The sequence below is a fragment of the Notamacropus eugenii genome, chromosome 6, assembly GCF_028372415.1.
Source record: "Notamacropus eugenii isolate mMacEug1 chromosome 6, mMacEug1.pri_v2, whole genome shotgun sequence".
NCBI classification, from domain to species: domain Eukaryota; kingdom Metazoa; phylum Chordata; class Mammalia; order Diprotodontia; family Macropodidae; genus Notamacropus; species Notamacropus eugenii.
In genome coordinates this window covers 59,104,918-59,121,284 of record NC_092877.1, presented here as the reverse complement: position 1 = coordinate 59,121,284, position 16,367 = coordinate 59,104,918, and the positions used below count along the sequence as shown (strand labels likewise).

General features: G+C 39.0%; 1 long non-coding RNA gene across 2 annotated transcripts in view; it reads left to right on the top strand.

Moving 5' to 3' along the window:
* Positions 1–1,995: 1,995 nt before the first annotated feature.
* LOC140509794 (uncharacterized) overlaps positions 1,996–16,367 on the top strand; it is a 36,004-nt gene continuing 21,632 nt past the window's right edge. The window contains exon 1 of one of the 2 annotated variants that reach the window (XR_011968921.1): positions 1,996–2,292. This is a non-coding gene — a long non-coding RNA (uncharacterized lncRNA). Of the gene's footprint in view, positions 2,293–15,586; positions 15,991–16,367 lie in introns of those variants that run through there. The other variant, XR_011968920.1, reaches the window with a different exon arrangement.

Below are 16,367 nucleotides of genomic sequence, written 5' to 3'. Positions count from 1 at the left end.
TTTGCTAATTTTTTACTTCCTCTCTTTTCTTAAAAAAAAAAAATCTCCCTTATAAAAGATGTCTCTCTGGGAAAGCCGTGGGAGACCCAAGGGGAAATGCAGATGATATTAAAACAAAAGACAGTGATAAATTTATATGCTTTTTTAAAAAAAAGCCAGGAACATCTATTTCAGAGGTTACAAGTGTAGTGCCTCATCAAAACTTGAGGGTAGAACATCCCACTTTGTAACGTCAGCTCTGCTCACTTTTGTTTTGTGGAAAACTGAATCATTCTAATGTTCTGTGACTGAAAAGGTCAACTGAAAAAAGGCTGGCCTTTTTTTTTTAACTGATGTAGGTAGATTGTCTATTACTGAAAAATAAACCACAGCCTGATCATATTTCAGGATATCCTCTCCTTTCTAAAGAAGTCCCCCACCAATTATTCAATGGGAGCAACTGGATTTTACCAGCCACCCTCCCTACCCTGCTCAACTCATGGGCACTAAAAATACAGATTTCACTCTCCCTAAAATCCCAACAAAATACGCCTAATAATTCCAACAGAGGGCACCAGAGTCAGGAAATCTGAGTTCAAATCTAGCCTCAGATGCTTTCTTACTGTGTGTCCCTGGGCAAGTCACTTGACCTTTAACTCAGTTTCCTCAATTGTAAAATGGGGGTAATAATAGCACCTACTTCCTAGGATTGTTGCAGCGATCAAAGGAGATAATATTTGTAAAGTCTTTAGCATAGTGCCTGGCTTCGTTAATCTAGTATTTAATAAGTATTTTTTTCCTTCTAATCAGGACACAATATCACAGGTATTATAACACCTCAGTCTCATATAAGGCAAAGAATCACTGGCATCATAGCTTTAGAGCTACAAGGAATCTCCAACTCCCAGATGGAGTAATTGAGACCAATAAAGCTATCAGGATCCCTGGGAGCTGTACCTTTCTTAGTGCAACCCACAATTTCAGCAACTATTTTGGCCATCATCATCTACTTTTCACTGTCACTGACCTTGCAGTCCACTAAAAAACCCCACATCTTCTTCAAACTGTGGTTTACTCATGCCTCCCCCATCTTGTTGGAGAGGAAAAGAGAGAGGGAGAAAGAAAGGTAAGCCATGAATTCTAAGGATAAGATCTTAGATTCATGTATTCATGGTGGGGAGGAGGGGGACTAAAATGAGGATGAGGGAGAGAGGAAGAAGAGAAGGAGGGAAGGATAGTGGGAGGGAAAGAAACAAAGGAAAGAAGAGAGAAGAAGGGAGGAAAAAAGAGAGAGAAAGAAAAAGAGAGAGGAAGGGAGGAAATGGAAAGAGAGAAAGAGAAAAGGAGCTGGTTTTCTGAACCCATGTCAGACTCTATCTGCCTTGATCCCTATTAAATGTCATCTTATGACAAACGTCAATAGGAGTAGACCTCCAAATGTGATAATGGAGACAGTTGGCTGTGCGCTGGTCACATCGCCAGCCCCAGGCCAGCACTGAAGTGAGGGTCATGTCACTTCTTACTAACCATGACACCAACTACAGAACGACAGACACAGAAGGAGCCTGGGACACCAAATGGTGGGGTAATGTGGACATTTTGAAGCCTAAGCCAACGCTGCCTAGGATATGCTTGAAGTCTGCTTTTGGTTCAGATAAACTTGAAAAGCATTCACATTTGAACTGAAAGCTGCCTGCAGCAAAGTAAGGTGGTGTCTGATGGTAGAAAGGGTAGGGAAGGCAGATGACCTAGGTTTAAAACCTTGCTTTGCCATGAACTTGCTGCATTATCAGTCAGTTCTCCTTACTGACCTCAGTTTCCTCATCTGAAAAAGAAATTGTGTGACCTACACACTCAAAGCTACTTACAAAAAAGAACTTTGTAAACCTAAAGATGCTATAGAAATATAAGTTGTTATTATTTTGCACAGTGAAATATTCAGTTTCTTCCCTGGACTTATCTGCCCTGCCTCTCAAATATCGTGGGAACTTTTGTCCATAAGAGGAGGTAGGTGGGGCCCCTGGTGCCTCCACATTAATGTGGTATTGTCAGGAGTGTTGTATAGTCTCTGGGGTTTTGAGTTCCTGTCTCTGTGGTGCGGCTGCAAGGCCTTCCTCCTCCTAGCAGCAAGCACAGACAACAACTTCACAAGAGGATCGCTGGAAATAAACAGAACTACTATCCATCCCTGTGCAATGAAAAATGTAGCTAGCCATTGGGGCAGTCACTGAGGCTGCAGCTGACAGTGGGGCCTGCCTGACATGGCCTGGGTGCTGGAGTTTTTTCTTCTGATGGCTGCCTGTGATTACCTAGGTAAGAGCATCTCTTGCATCATATTCATTTTCCCTCTCCCTTTCCCTCTCCCTCTCCTTTCCTCTCTCCTCCCTCTTTCCTGCTCTTCATTCTCCCTTTCTTTCTCCCTGTCTCTTTTCCTTTCTTCCCTGTCTCCATCTCTCTCCTTTTCCTCCTCTCCTCTCCTTTCCTTTCTTTCTCTCCCTTGCTTTCTCCTTCCCTCTCTCCATCCCACTATCCTTCCTTCCTTCTCTTCCTTCTTCTTTGCTTTCTCCCCCTCTCCCTCATGCTGTCATTTTAATCCCCCCTCCCATATGAATACTTGAATCTAAGATCTTATCCTTAGAATCTATGGCTTACCTTAAATCATTCTTTAAGAAGGTGAATTCAGTTGTAAAAGACCACATTTATATAATGCTGTCTTCACAAACGCTATGATGTAAAGAATATAGGTCTCCATTTTACAGGTAAAAGAAACTGAGGCTCAGAGATTGCCCCAATATCACATAGAGTGCTGGTAACAGAACTAGGATCATCTGATTTAGAGAGGGAAGGAAGGAAGGAAACAAACCCTTATTAATTACCTACTATGTAACAGGTACTAGGTTAAGTGATTGACAAATATGATCTCATTTGCTCCTTATAACAAGCCTGGGAGGTAGGAGGGGACCTGATAAATGATCTATCCCTACTCTGTCATTACATATAAGGAAACTGAGGCCTAGAGAGGTCATGTGACTCAGCCAAGGTCACAAAGGTAGCCCATGGAAAAACCACTACTCAAACCCAGGTTTCCTAATTCCCTCATCATTAGACCATGCTGCCTCCCCTCCCTCTAGGTGCACTTATATTCTAAATCCCTGCCTACCATTTTATAAAGCTTTCAAAATCTGCACATCTATAGAATATTTTAAAAGTCTGTTTCTTCTTTTTTTTGTGATGGAAAAGCAGGTTTATTCTTCCAAGTTTTCGAATTAAGGGTAAGCTTCTTAAGAGAAAATCTTCTTAGTCAGAAATGATATTTTTTGAAAAGAAAGCTCCTTTGCAGAGGTGGGGGGATTCTGAACTTGGAATGTTACATATAATGTCTTATTTTTTTGTTTTTTAAAAATTATTGTATTTTTTTTCAGTTCTCTACAATGACTTCCATATATCTTAGATTTTTTTCCCCTCCTTCCTCCCACCCTCCCTGAGATGGCGTGCAATCTTATGTAGGTTCTACCCATACATTCCTATTAAATACATTTTCACCTTAGTCATGTTGAATAGAAGAATTAAAGTGAATGGGAGAAACCATGAAACAAAACATAATATAAAAGAAAATAGTCTGCTTCATCCTGTGATCCAATTCCATAGTTCTTTCTCTGGATATGGAAGGCATTTTGCCTCAAAAGTCCATTGGGAATTTTTTAGGTCTTTGCATTGCTATGAAGGACTAAGTCTACCAGAAAAATTCCTCACACACTATGGTTGTTGCTATGTACAAAGTTCTCCTAGTTCTGTTCCTTTCACTCATTTCATATAACTGAGGGCCAGGCTGACTTCATGCAAGGGTGGGGAACCTGAGGACCGAGCCTCAGCATCAGTTCATATAATTCTTTCCAGGCTTCTCTGAAGTCTTCTTGTTCTTATATTTTGTTCTTCATTTCTTATAGCACAATAGTATTCCATTACATTCATATACCACAACTTGTTCAGCAATTCTGCAATTGATGAGCACCCCCTTGATTTCCAGTTTTGGCCACCACAAAGAGAACTGCTGTAAATATTTTTGTACATGTGGGATGCTTTCCCATTTTTATGATCTCTTGGGGATACAGTTCTAGAAGCGGTATTGCTGGGTCAAACGGTATGCATATTTTTGTAGCCCTTTGGGCATAGTTCCAAATTGCTTGCCAGAATGGTTGAATCAGCTCACAATTCCACCAACAATGAATTAGTGTTCCAACTCTCCCACATCTTCTCCAACATTTATCATTTTCCTATTTTGTCATGTTAGCCAATCTGATAGGTGTGATGTGGTACCTCACATTTTAAAAGTCTATTTCTAACGGTAGCCATCTGTAAGAGGGAGGGGAGGGAAGAAAAAGGAAAAAATAAATTTACATGATAACTTTATATATTTAAAAGGAATAGCAAGTTGTATATAATAGATTTGCAGCTTCATATGCAATCATCTTTTTTATTATACTATGATATGGAAATGCTTGTTTTATTCCATAAATTAAAAATATTTTTTAAAAGTCTATCCCAATGGATCACAGTATCATCTAGTCCAACCCCTTCGTTTTACAGATAAGGAAACTGAGAACCAAAAAGGTGAAGTGATTTGCTGAGGGTCACACAGGCAGGAAGTGAGAGCCCCAGGATTTGAACTCATGTCCTCTGACTCCCTATCCTAGTCTCTTTCCATTAACAACCCATGACAGGACCTCATAGGCTTGATTATCGAATCTTGAATTAAGATAATACAAACAATTGGAAACTGTGCTCATGGAACTTTTCCATGTTTTCCTCTAGAAATCACCATGAAAGTGTTTCTTTATTGAATGATAAAAGGGTTTAATATAAATTGATTCCTAAAATGGTCAGCAAATTCCACTAAATGAAGTCTTTGAGGTTCACTTCATTTTAAGAACTGGCTTTTAGGATTAAATGTTTTTTTTTTACAACAACTTTGTGAATATAGATAGAGATGGGGACAAACTACTAATAAGTTGAACAATCATAGGTTCCTACATTCCTTAATGGTTTTAGAGTTTCTTTTAGACAGGTAAAAAATGAAGGAAACAAGCAATTATTAAGCACCTACAATTTCCAGGCTCTTTACAAATATCATCTTATTTGATTTTCACACTATCCATGAGGAGTAGGTACTATTATTGTCCTCATTTTACAGTTGAAGAAACTGTGCAGACAGAGATTAAATACCTTGCCCAGAGTCACACAGTTAGTAAGTGTTTGAGATGGATTTGAACTCAGATTTTCCTGACTCCAAGTCCAGATCTCTATTGGCACCTCTTAGCTGTCTCTAGGACCCTCTAGGACTATGTTGTATACCTCCGAATCTGTAGATGACTGGCAACACAGTGAAGTGGGCAGATAAATGAGAAAGTGTGTGATTAAGGAAATTTATGGTTCAGACTCGCACCTACAATAAGACACATTTGAGAAGAAGAAGCTGGATATTTTATTGATTTACAGAAAAGGCAAATGCATGAACAGTTTAGAGCTACAGCAGAAATCATTAATATAGCCTAATACTAATATAATTATAGCAATATTAATATAGATATAAGAGGAAATAGAAAAACATCACCAATTCAGGGAAGCACCAACACCTGAATTTTCTCAGCTGGGGAATCCCAGGATACAGCTTTCAGGGTCTGAATTGGGAACAAGTGGTCCCAGGCAGAGCGTCCTCTCCATGGGTGAGATTCCAAGGACTTACACTAAGCAAGGAGAGTTTATAGGGACCTAGACAAAGAAGGCTTTTTGCCAACAGCTCTGCACACTGTTCCAAGCTGGTCAGGCACATGGCCATGGGAATACAGGTTTTGTCCATCAAGGAGATATCATACGGAGGCCACAAGATATAAGTTAATTAATCGTATATTAGGAAGACTAGCCAAATCTTCCAAGTATTATCTATGTGTTCCAGGGGTGGCTAGTTCCCAAAACATTAATACATGGCCAACTCACATATGTTATATTCCTTGAGAGGTCACCAAAAGGACAGAGTGAACTTACTTTATTCAAGGGATATGAAATATTCCTTCAGAATGATATATAGTTCAAGAGTTATCCATGATATTCTGGCTATGTGACCTTAGGCAAGTTATTTAATCTCTCTGAGTCTCAGGACAACTCTCTAAGATCTTTAAGTTATAGATGAGATGCTGATCTCATCTGTGGAGGGAGTTTGCATGCTAAAAGTTCCCTACAGGGTGACAGGAATGGCCTAGAACCAAAAAATTCCTCTTAACAACTAGTTTAATGCCCTTCATGTGACAAGTACTCAAACTTTGATGAACAAAGAAATGAAGAGCTTTCAGGTTCAGCTTCTCCCAGCAGGTTCCCTAGAATGTTCAGGAGTGGGGAACCTGTGGCTTGCCTTGAGGACACATGTGGCCTTCTAGGTCCCTGGGTGTGATCTTTTGACTGAGTCTAAGTTTTACAGAACACATCCTTTTATTAAAGAGATTTGTTCTGTTAAGTTTGGATTCAATCAAAAGATTGCACTTGAGGACCTAGAAGGCCACATGTGGCCTTGGGTCTCAGGTTCCCCACCCCTTCTTGAAGTCAGTCTGACCCTCTGAGTCTACTCAGTCAATTATCCTTTTGCCTGGTTTCCTGAGGAAAAAAAAAAAAACAACTCAACAAGGATATTCTCTCTCTATCTCCCGGTCTGAACCTGTTCTACCTCAGCTCCCTCCTTTTGTGTGCTCATTCTTGAACAAAACTAAAAACTGTTTTCTCTTCCTCTTGGTCCCCAGCACCTGGAGCCAATCTGTGTTTCTTATAAGTCACTAAACTTCTTTGTAGTTTTGTGATTTGGCCCAGGCAGATGAAGAGGCACCCTTCCCAGTGTATGCACAGCCAACCATATCTGATTAGACCTCAGGGCTAATTGACTCTACCCTTAACCTGCCATGTGACCTTGGAGAGATTCTCTCTGCTTCTCACTTTCCTCCTATGTGTAAGGAAAAGAGTGGACCAGCCCATAGGAACATAGACTGTGCTGCCAGTCATCTACAGATTCAGAGGTATACAGCATGGTCCCAGAGGCAGCTATGAGGGGCCAATAGGGATGAGAACTTGTAGTCGGAAGACCTGAATTCAAATCCATCTTAAATACTTACTAGCTATGTGACTCTGGGTAAGGTACTTAAATCTCTGCCTGCCTCAATTTCTTCAACTGTAAAATGAGGCAGCAGAACTAGAAAGGAACTCAGAAGCTATCAAATCCAACCCCTTCCTTTTACAAATGAGGAAAGTAAGGACTAAAAAGGTTAGGTAAATTGAATAAATCTAAGATTCTAAGACTATTACTCTTTTATTAACATTTTTAAATGGATTTTTAATTTCAAAGAGTAGGTTGGGATCATTAAAAGCATTACATTTCCCAAACACAACCTGACCCATCTTCATCCTCTTATCTAATTATGTTTAAACCATTGATACAAAAACTGAAAATGCCATCAATGAATGAGTAACCAGCTGGAAATTTTTCCTTGTTTTTTGAAAAACTGATTTATTTATTTATTTTTAGTTTTCAATATTCACTTCCACAAGATTTTGAATTCCAAATTTTCTCCCCATCTCTCCCCTCCATCCACCCCAAGACAGTATGCATTCTGACTACCCCTTCCCCTAATCTGTCCGCCCTTCTATCACACTCCTCCCTTCTATTATCCCCTTCCCCTCTATTTTCTTATAGGGCAAGATGGACTTCTGTACTCCATTGCCTGTATGTCTTATTTTCCAGTTGCATGTAAAAACAATTTTTAACATTCATTTTTAAAACTTTGAGTTCCAACTTCTCTACCTTCTTCCCTCCCCACCCACCCCCATTGAGAAGGCAAGCAATTTGATATAGGTTATACATGTGTAGTCATACAAAATACTTCCATAACAGTCATGTTGTGAAAGATTAACTATATTTCTCTCCATCCTATCCTGCCCCCCATTTATTCTATTCTTTCTCTTGACCTTGGCTCTCCTCAAAAGTGTTTACTTCTAATTACCCCCTCCTCCCATTTGCCCTCCCTTCTATCATTCCCCCCATCTCTCACTTATCCTCTTTCCCTCATACTTTTTCTATCACTTTTGTGATAGATTTTCATACCAAATTGTGTGTGCATGTTATTCCTTCCTTAAGCCAAATCCAATGAGAGTAAGGTTCATTCTTTACCTCTCACCTCTCCCCCTTCCCCTTCCCTGAAAAAGCTTTTTCTTGACTCTTTTATGTGAGAGATAATTTACCCCATTCTATTTATCCCTTTCTCCTTCTCCCAATATATTCCTCTCTCACCACTTAATTTTATTTTTTTGGATATCATCCCTTCATGTTCAATTCTGTTCCCTCTGTCTATATGTATATAATCCCTCCAACTATCTAATCCTGAGAAAAGTCTCAAGAGTTACAAATGTTATTTTTTCATGTATGAATGTAAACAGTGCAACTTTAATAAGTCCCTTATGATTTTTCTTTCCTGTTTACTTTTTCATGCTTCTCTTTATTCTTGTGTTTGAAAGTCAAATTTTCTATTCAACTCTAGTCTTTTCATCAAGAATACTTGAAAGTCCTCTATTTCATTGAATAACCATTTTTTCTCCAAAGTATTATACTCAGTTTTTCTGGGTAGGTGATTCTTGGTTTTAATCCTAGCCTTTTGGACATCTGGGAATATCATATTCCAAGCCCTTAGATCCCTTAATGTTGAAGCTGCTAGATCTTGTGTTACTCTGATTGTATTTCCACAATAATTGAATTGTTTCTTTCTGACTGCTTGCAATATTTTTATCTTGACCTGGGAGCTCTGACTGCAATATTCCTAGGAGTTTTCCTTTTCGGATCTCTTTCAGGAGGTAATTGGTGAATTCTTCCCATTTCCATTTTACCCTCTGGTTCTAGAATATCAGAGCAGTTTTCCTTGATAATTTCTTGAAAGATTATGTCTAGGCTCTTTTTTTGATCATGACTTTCAGGTAGTCCAATAATTTTTAAATTGTCTCTCCTGGATCTATTTTCCAGGTCAGTTGTTTATTCAATGAGATATTTCACATTGTTGATTATTTTTTCATTCTTTTGGTTTTGTTTTATAATTTCTTGATTTTTCATAAAGCCATTAGCTTTCATCTGTTCCATTCTAATCTTTAAGGAATTATTTTCTTCAGTGATCTTTTGGACCTCCTTTTCTATCTGACTATTTCTGCCTTTTAAGGCATTCTTCTCCTCATTGGCTTTGTGGATCTCTTTTGCCATTTGGGTTGGTCTTCACCATTTTTTTGGGTCCCCTTTAGCAAGCAGTTGATTCATTTTTCATGATTTTCTTGAATCACTCTCATTTCTCTTCCCAGTTTTTCCTCTACTTCTCTTACTTGATTTTCAAAATCCTTTTTGAGCTCTTCCATGACCTGAGAACAATTCATATTTTTCTTGGAGGCTTTGGATGTAGAAACTTTAACTTTGTTGTCCTCTTCTGTTTGTATATTTTGATCTTCCTTGTCACCAAAGTAAGATTCTATAGACTTATTCTTTTTCTGTTTTTTTGCTAACTTCCTCAGCCATTTACTTGGCTTTTGAGCTCTTTGTCAAGGTAGTTCTCTGCTTCCAGTGGGGTGAGGGGGTGTACTGTCAACCCCTTGATTCCCTACCACAATCTGTGGACCTAGAGCTCCAGAAATAGGCACTGTCCCTTCCTCTATTGCTGTGACTGTCACCCCCTCTGCCATCCTAGGGCTTAGGCTGGACCACATTATTCTTTCACACAGGTCCCACAGGTTTTTTTCACTGACCTTCCAATTTGTCCTCAGCGTTTTGGGGTGGTGAGGTTGGGGTAAGTTCCCCATAAAAAGCCTAGATCAGATCTACACAATATATGACCCATGGGCCATTTGCAGGCCACCAAATGATTTCATGAAAAATGTAGAAGATATAAAAGAAAGTTAAGATGTAATGAGTGCTTTGTTGGTACCCACTTAACCCACCTTCTACTAGTCACTGTTATGCCAGGTGGGTTATCACTGCATACTCTCTCCTATTTATCACATGACCCATGGCAACCAGTTTGTCTTTAGTCTGAGAGGAGTGAGAGTTGTATCTTTTTGCTGTGTTTTCAGTTGTTACTAAATATAAACAGTAAGAAAACCTGAAAAATTTATTAAAATTTGTACCACTTAGCAAAGTATTTTTTTTATTTTAATTTTTCATTTATAACAGAGTTTATAACAGATAAAACAATCCAAACTTTTGGTCAGGTGATACATCTTTTTAAAACATTTACAATATGGACCACAAAAGAATTTTTTTAAAAACATTAACCAAGTGAGACACAAATAATATTTATGTTGCTAACTTCACAAGCTCTTAACCTAATTGTCTCCACAGTATTACTAAGAATTAAAGGATTCTAACTTATTGTTGTTGGTCTAAAGTCCTAAGCCTAATAGCTTAATTTTAGACTTAACCTTGGATGTTCCCCTACCAATTGAATAGATCTGGTATTAAGCTTACAAACCTTTTGACTATAGGAAATTTCCACCAAGAGTAGGGACATAGCAGGGATACAATATCTCCCCAACTTCATGTCAGTTCAAGGCAGGATTAGATTATCCACTTGCATTCAATCAGGTTTAAAGTCTGCCAGGTGTCAGTGGAGAAATTGAGTCAGGAGAATCCTACCTTAACCCATGCTGAACAGCCGCTCTCCCACCCTTCCCATGAGGTCACCTTTTGCAGTTCATACCAACATCTCACCAGCTTACTGACATCATGGATTGGAGGCTCAGATCACCTTTCTTGCTGGAGTTAGACTCAGAAGAACAGTCTCTTAATAGTCCCATAGCATCCAAAAATGGCAAGTTCCAATAACCAGGTTTCAAATATGATTATAATTTCACTTTGGCTAAGGAACATCTTTTGAGACAAGTCTTAAGTGGTTTACATGCCTTTCTATACATGTTCTAGTTCCTGATTAAATAGCAATCATAAAATCAAATTTACCATTAAAACCTTAACTTTTCCATCAATGCCAAATTTTACCCGAGGTTACCTTCCTCTAGAAAATTTAGACTGAAATTCTTTTCCCCAAACTAAAGATGTCATTGATTTATTCTCAGTAATTAATTCAGTCAATTGTTTTAATACTAATTGCTTTTACCTCACTTTGTAACATGTCCAATTTTTCTCCCCATCACTCCCCTCCCCTTGCTTCCCAATACCTTGCATTCTGTTTACTCCTTCCCTCAATGTACTCTTCCTTCTATCACACCCCACCCTTCCCTTATCCCCATCTTCTCTCTTTTCTTGTAGGGCAAGATAAATTTCTATACCCCATTCCCTGTAGTTCTTATTTCCTGATTGTATGCAATAAAAATTCTCAACATTCCTTTCTAATACTTTGAATTCCAACTTCTCTTCCTTCCCCCCCTCCCTTCCCAGCCCCACTGAGAAGGCAAACAATTCAATACAGACTAAATATGTGTTCTTTTGCAAAAGACATCCATAATAATCATGTTGTGTAATACTAATTATATTGCCCTCTGTCCTACTCTATCCCTCCTTATTTTTTTCCCTACAATTAACCGTGTCCCTTCTCGAAAGTGTTTATTTCTAGTGACTCCCTTCTCCCATTTGCCCTCCCTTCTAACACTCCCCTCATCCCACTTGTTGCCTCCTCTCCTACTTTCCTGTGGTCTGATATAAATTTTCATATCAAATTTAGTGAGCATGTTATTCCCTCCTTCAGCCACGTATGGAGAGAGTAGCTTCATTTTTCCCCTCTCCCCTTCTCCCTTTTCTCCTCCATTGAATAAGATTTTTCTTATCTCTTTTATGTGTTATAGCCTGCCCCATTCCATTTCTCACTTTCTCTTCCCAGAATTTTCCTCCTTCACCCCTTAATTTTTATTTTATTTTTTGTGTGTGTGGATATCATCTCTTCTGATATAACACACCCTGTACTCTCTATCTATGTGTATGTGTGTGTGTATGTGTGTGTGTGTGTGTATGAACAATCTCTCCATCTACCCAAATACTGAGAAAAGATTCAATAGTTAAAAATATTTTCTTTCCATGTAGTAATGTAAACAGTTCAGCTTTAGAGAGTTTTTTATGATTTTTTTCTTTCCTGTTTATCTTTTCATGCTTCTCTTGATTCTTGTCTTGGGAAGTCAAATTTTTCTATACGGATCTGGTCTTTTCTTCAACATGAATGATTAAAAGTTGTCTATATCATTGAATGACCACTTATTCCCTTGAAGTATTATACTCAGATTTACTGGGTGGGTGATTCTTGGTTTCAATCCCAGTTCTTTTGACTTCTGGAATATCCCATTCCAAGCCCTTCAATCCCTTAATGTTGAAGCTGCCAGATCCTGTGTTATCCTGATTATATTTCCACAGTACTCAAATTGTTTCTTTCTAGTTGCTGGCAGTATTTTCTCCTTGATCTGGGAACTCTGAAATTTGGCCACAATATTCCTAGGAGTTTCTCTATTCGGGTCTCTTTTAGGACATGATCGGTGAATTCTTTCAATTTTTTTTTGTCCTCTGATTCTAGAACATCAGGGCATTTTTCCTTGATAATTTCATGGAAGATAACATCTAGGCTGTTTTTTTTTTTGATCATGGCTTTCAGGTAGTCCCCTAATTTTTAAATTATTTCTCCTGAATCTATTTTCCAGGTCAGTTGTTTTTCCAATGAGATGTTTCACACTATCTTCTATCTTTTCAAATTTTGGTTTTGTTTACTAACTGCTTGGTTTAACTCAAAGTCATTCATTTCTCTGAACTCAATTCTCTCTTTCAACAAATTATTTTGTTCAGTGAGCTTTTGGACCTTTTCCTCCATTTGGCTAATTCTGCTTTTTAAAACCTCCTCTCCTCATTGGCTTTTTGGACCTCTTTTTCCAATTGAGTTAGCCTCTTTTTAAAGGTGTTATCTTCCTCAGCATTTTTTTGGTTCTCCTTTAGTAAGTTGCTAACTTGTTTTTTAAGGTCTTCTATTGCCTGAGCCCAGTTTAAATTTCCTTTGGAGACAGAGGCCTTGACTTCCTCTGACAGCATGCCTTATTCTTCCTGTCTTCATCAGAAAGGATGGGGAGAGACACCTGTTGCCCAGGAAAGTAACCTTCTATGGTCTTATTTTTTTTTCCCTTTTTTGGGCATTTTCCCAGCCAGTTACTTGACTTCTGAGTTTCCTCTCCACAACTACCTCACCTCCAGTTTCACCAAGCCAGCACTGGGGCTGAGATTCAGATGAACTGCTCCAAACCCTCAGGGGCTTTAGGTGAGGGCAGAGCTGCTATTCAGTGTGAGATTAAGATCAGCTGATCAGGTGGGGGGTAGGGCCACCACACAGGGCTCAGTTCCCTCAGGGGGTTTACGATGAGACCTTCAACAATGGATGCAGGCTACTGCCTGCTTTGGGAGCCCCTGTCTGCTACTGCCTCTATTGCTGCCTCCTGAGGAGGCCTGAGTTATGGGGACACCCTGCTTCCCTCTCAGCCAGTCGAAAAGACCCTCTCACTGACCTTTGGCACCTGTGGGTTGAGGGATCTGTGCTGCAGCTGGAGATTCTGTCCCTGAAGCCTGCTTGGATCTGTTCCTTTAAGTGCCACGTGGCCAAGGCTGGGCTGGGCTCTGCTCTGAGTCCCATTCGACAGACCTTTCCTGTCAGTCTCTCAGGTCTCTCTGGGATAGAAATCTCCTCCACTCCATTGTTCTGTGGCTTCTGCTGCTCTAGAATTTGTTGAGAGTTCTTCTTTACAGGTATTTTATGGACTGTGGGGTAAGAGCTAGCATATGTGCATCTTTCTACTCTGCCATCTTGGTTCCTTCCCCCCAAATATTTTTTAACATTAATGTGTTTTCATGATAAATAGAAATCTTAAGTAATAAGTGTAATTAATTTACATTAATTGAAATTTCTCTTTTTAAAATATTTTGTTTGCAAAATAGTATAATAATTAATTATGCCTTTACTTGGAAAGTGAGTCACTAAAACTTTATCCGTAGTCTGAAGAAGTTTAGCCTATTTTAATTTTGGTCCCTATCTCCTGCCAAAGTTGTACAAGTCTGGCCTAGACCATGAGAACTTGTAGGAAGCTCAGCAGCTACAAAATCCAACCTCTTCATTTTATAGATGAGTAAACTAAGGCCTACCAGTCAGGTAGCTTGTCCATAGTCACTTGAATAGTCACTCTGTTTGGGGTAGGACCAGCCTTATACTTCCAGGCCTGTCACTTTTCCACTGAACATATCCAACTTAAGCATACTTTTTTCGATGAAATCGGTTGTCCTTCACTAGCACATCCTCCAATGCCTCATCTATAAAATAAGAGAGTTGAACTAAAAGAGATCTCAAGTGTAGGTGACCTTGGATTCTTCAAGGTAATGACTGAAGAGCACAGACACTCCCAGAGTGGAACAGATTTATAGGCTACTAGATTTAAGGTTGGAAAAGCCTACAGATTAGAAAAGACCAACATCCTCATTTTATAAATAAGCAAACTGAACTTCAGAAAGGTTAAATAATTCACCCTATGTCACACAGATGGCAGATGAGAAGCAGGGTTAGGATTTGAACTTCTTCCCATCTTTTCTTCTGACAATCAAGTAATCCTCCCAGGCACCCAGGCTCAAAACCTAGGTGTCATCCTTGACTCTCCCCTCTCTCCCATTACTCATATCCAATCTATTGTTAAGTAAGTCCTACCTAGGTCATGCTATCCTCTGACAACATCACCACCCAGGCCCAGCCCTCATCATCTCACGCTTGAAGTATCCCAGTAGCCTTTGGTTGGTGTCCCTGCCTCAAGTCTCTCCCCACTGGCTGCCTGTTACCTCCAGGATCACATTTAGAATCCTCTGTTTGGCTTTCAAAGCCCTTCATAAACTAGCCTCTTCTTACCTTTCTAGTCTTCTCATACATTCCTCTCTTTCATGTATGCTAACACCACAGTGACACTGTGTTCTGACAGAAGACACTCCATCTCCCATCTTGAGGAATTTTCATTGGCTGTTCCTTCAGCCTGGAATTTTCTCCTTCCTCATGTCTACTATCTTATTTCCCTGGCTTTTTTCAAATCTCAGCTAAAAACCTACCTACTGCAAGAAAACTTTCATGGCTAGTGCCTACCTTTTGTTGATTATCATATATATATGCATACACACATATGTGTGTATATGTATGCATGTATACATACATGTCTGCATATACATGTATATGTACTGTATGTCTGTATAAACTCTTGTTTGTACATACTTGTTTGTATGTTATCTTCCCCATTAGACTGTAGCAACTTAAAAGCAGGGAATTTCTCTGCTTTACTTATTACTCATTAGCTGAGTGATCTTGAACATGACGCAGCCTCTCTTGGTATCATGAGTTTTGATCATCTGTAAAATGAGACAGTTGAGATGGTTACCCTCTTAGATCGCTGCCAGCTCTAAATCCAAAATTATGGATAATCTACTACTTCATTTTTCAGATGAAGAAAGTAAGGCCCACAGAGTTTTGTGAGACCATAGAAAGGGATTGGCAAGTCCATTCTGGAGATATTCTGGTTTATTCTCTTTAGTAGTTAATACATTGATAATTCTTTTTTTGCTAAAAGTGCTGGCATCATTGGATAACTTGACAGTCACTCAGACCCCTTCTGAGCTGCAGCTACTGGTGGGACAATCTATGGAAATAAGCTGTTCCTGGAATGTCCCTTCTGAAGTGGAACAGTTTCGAGTAGAATGGAAAAAAGTCAGCCATATCCAAGACAATGTTACCCATCTGAGAGACACCCCCAAAGACAATGCTGTCTCCATTAAGAAGAAGAATTTGTGCACGAGGTCCAATTTCACCCAAGAGACCAGGACGGAAGTTCTGGAACTGAACAATCTGACAATAAATGACTCTGGAATTTATTTATGTAAAATAACAATTGAGATACCTACACATAAGGAAGTTCAAGGATCTGGAACTCTTCTAACTGTGAAAGGTAAGGCACTAGAGATGCTTTCCTCAAAACACTGGTGATCATAGGATTTGAAGAGGTGAAGAACTTTTTAGGTCTTTTATTTAGTTCAACCCCCTTAGTTTACAGGCTGAGAAAACAGAGGTCCAGAGAGGATCAGTAATTTGCCCAAGGTCACACAGCTAGTAAATAGCAGACAGAGTTGGGACTCAAACCTATTAAGCACACTAAGAATTTTATGTAAATTTCTTTCCTTTTAAAATGAAGAGTTGGAATAGATGATTTCTAAGGTACATTCCTGTAGCTCAATCTGATGTAATTTTACATTATTTTATTCATTTATTGTTTAATATTTTATATTCTTTTATATATACAGAACTATGCTGGTGGATATTTAACAA